Raw genomic sequence first — 2,769 nt, forward strand, 5'->3', positions numbered from 1 at the left:
AATAGCTTTCTACTACAAGTCATTATTCTACCAGTCACACACATTTCTGCAGTGCTCTAATCTGAGCATTTTTATCTGTTCACACACACACTCACACTATAGCCTATAAAGGCAAATTAATGTTTTGGATAAGTTAAAGTAACAAGTTGTTCTTGTCAAGAGAATACAGCCAGTCCAAAATGTAGTGCACAGACCACAGAAGACAATTTCTGTCTACAGAGTGTAAATAGAAATGGTTGAATGAAGAAATCAAACAGTAGTTTCTCTGATAATCAAAGCAACAATCAACCAAAAGCTTCAGATAACTCATACTGACTGCAGTAAACAGAGTTAGTTTGGAAGAAGAGAAAGTGGAGTGGCGGAGTCTTCATTGTTTTCTGTGCCAATGTGGAACAAACCTCTGATGGTTTTCAGCCATCCCTCTGCAGAGGAGAAACACAACAGTGAGTCAGATCACAGAGTCCTGGTAAATGCATGAAGTCACATGACTCCAATTAAGGTGACTGCTCTGTTTATTTTCTGTCAAAGTATACATCAGTTCTTGTGTTTTTATCACACTAACAGCATTTTCATGTGAGGTCACTAACCTTCACAGAAATATAACTGTCAATATTACTAATGGACATGAATGTGTTCAGCAGGAGCTTTTAGGTCAAATTCTCTTATACTGACCATGAACCAAGAGCACCACCACTTGCTGCTCCAGGGTCTTTCCCTCATTGTCGCAGACGGTGCAGATATAAACACCTCCATCTTCACAGCTAACATTTCTCAGAGTCAGACTGGCATTTCCTGTAGTCCGTGGGTCTTTCTTCATCTCTGTGCGGCGTCGGAACGATTTGTTGTTTTTATGATGCTGTGTCCGACCCTGCTCATATACGATTGCCTTGACTTCTTTATCTTGGATACGTTTCCACTCCACTATGATGTCCTCTCTCTTACATTTTTTGGATTCAAAGGGCAGCAGGACACTTTCTGCACCCTCTGTCACGTCCACTGCTTTGAGCTGGCAAACTGAGAGAGCAGAGAAGAACATCAACTGTAGCAAACAGCAGCAGTAAATCACTTTTTTTTTTAAAGAAACGTCTTTCTATAATGTGGATAACAGCAGGCTGTGTGGCTTAGTGGAGCTCACATAATCACCTATTGCACGGAAGACTGGGAGGGGATAGAGATCTGTGGGAAGACTGTTTCAGGAAAGGCGTGCCAAAAATCTGTTAATCAGATATGTAAAAAAAAAACAAAAAACGAAAGAACCATAACCAATGTGTTAATTCATCCTATCATATATTCAGGTTTTATGTGTGAAGATAAAAGTATAGGATACATATAATGCCTGACTGGTGCTGGATTTATTGATATCTGACAGAAAATGTCTGTCTTCTCCATTCAAGGTTAAAGACGTCTTTTTTTTTTTTAGTTTGAAATTTATTTTTTTTCCCACTTCATTCTACATGTCTTTGACCTCTTGTAGGAGATTTTATCAGTATAGCATTCCTCCATGAATATGTTTGCTTCTTATCAAGGGCAGCTTTTGTTCTTTTGAAGGCAACTGCACGGACAACATTCATAACTTGAGAAACAAAACTGTAAACAACATCAGTGAGGAACTGAAGGCAGAGCTTGTGGGTATAAATTAGTCTTCTTCCTTTAGGGGTCTCAAAATGGATCATCTGCCTCTTACACCAAACACCACATCTATAGCACTCTCTCTTGGCATGAAGTCCTACTGCTGCTCACTGATCATCACTCTTCTTCTTAGCCTAGCATCAACAACTATTTCCCATATCTTCATAGTATCGCTCTGTAGTTACTGAAGCTCTGCACATTTCCATTGTTCCTGAAAGTCAGTACCAGTACGTGTCATCAGATTTTAAATTGAAACTCTCAACATCCCCACAGGAGCTGGCCAGGTCTGCAACACACAAACACACACACTACCTGCAGTTTTCTTCATCCTTTTATATACAAGGCTCATGAAGACAGCAACAGCAGCAGCCAAGAGAACCAGGGGAATCAGGACAGCTGGGACAACTTTGACCCAGACTGGAGAAGGTCCTGTAAAAAACACAAGCAACCTGAACATCACCCACAGTAGTTTCACTTGTTCCAGCAGTATTTTAGATTTCTGAAATTTTAAATAATGATTTTTCAGATTCGATAGGGAAATGTGGCATCCTGCAGGATTCCACTTTGGGACCTATTTTGTTTTGTTGTTTTGACTGCCAGCAAGAAAAAGGACTGGCATGTTTTTGTCTAAACTTCTAGCTTACTTATCAGACATGTATATTGTCTGTTTGTATATTATATCGATGAACACTGATTTGTAAATTATTATAATGCATTAAATGATCAAGATTAAATGTTCTGCTACTCTGTTTTTTTTCCTAAGGCTACTGTTTTGTTTTGTTTTTTACTTTTTATCACGCTTACCTCTTTTATTCAGAGGTAAGCATGATGACATCTTTTCTGGAGGGAACCTTCAATAAACGTTGCAGTTGGTTGAAAACTGTTTGTCAGGCTATTACTGTAGTTGGGTAGTTTTTTTCATCAGCTCTGGTCACTGTTGATGGGCAAAGACACTTTTCATAGCCTGACCTTTGACCTTCAACTGTACTTCAGTTGTGTTCCTGTCCTCTCCGAAGCTGCGGGTGGTGCAGATGTAGGTTCCACTGTCAGAGACTGTAGGGTTTCTCAGAGTGAGGCTCAGGTCTCCAGTCTGCAGGGCTTCCTTCTGGACTGATGTTCTGCTGGTGTAACGAGGGTTTT

The 2,769-nt window shown here is 39.9% G+C and overlaps 1 long non-coding RNA gene across 1 annotated transcript; it reads right to left on the minus strand.

Annotated features, from left to right (window-relative positions):
• Window positions 1–811: 811 nt before the first annotated feature.
• Window positions 812–2,295, minus strand: LOC308397510. The gene is made up of 3 exons (XR_013971794.1): window positions 1,942–2,295; window positions 1,144–1,214; window positions 812–1,014 (listed from the first exon to the last, which is right to left on the minus strand). It is a non-coding gene; the product is annotated as an uncharacterized lncRNA (long non-coding RNA).
• Window positions 2,296–2,769: the final 474 nt, after the last annotated feature.

The sequence above is a fragment of the Rhamphochromis sp. 'chilingali' genome (genome assembly GCF_963969265.1).
Source record: "Rhamphochromis sp. 'chilingali' genome assembly, chromosome: 5".
NCBI lineage: Eukaryota > Metazoa > Chordata > Actinopteri > Cichliformes > Cichlidae > Rhamphochromis > Rhamphochromis sp. 'chilingali'.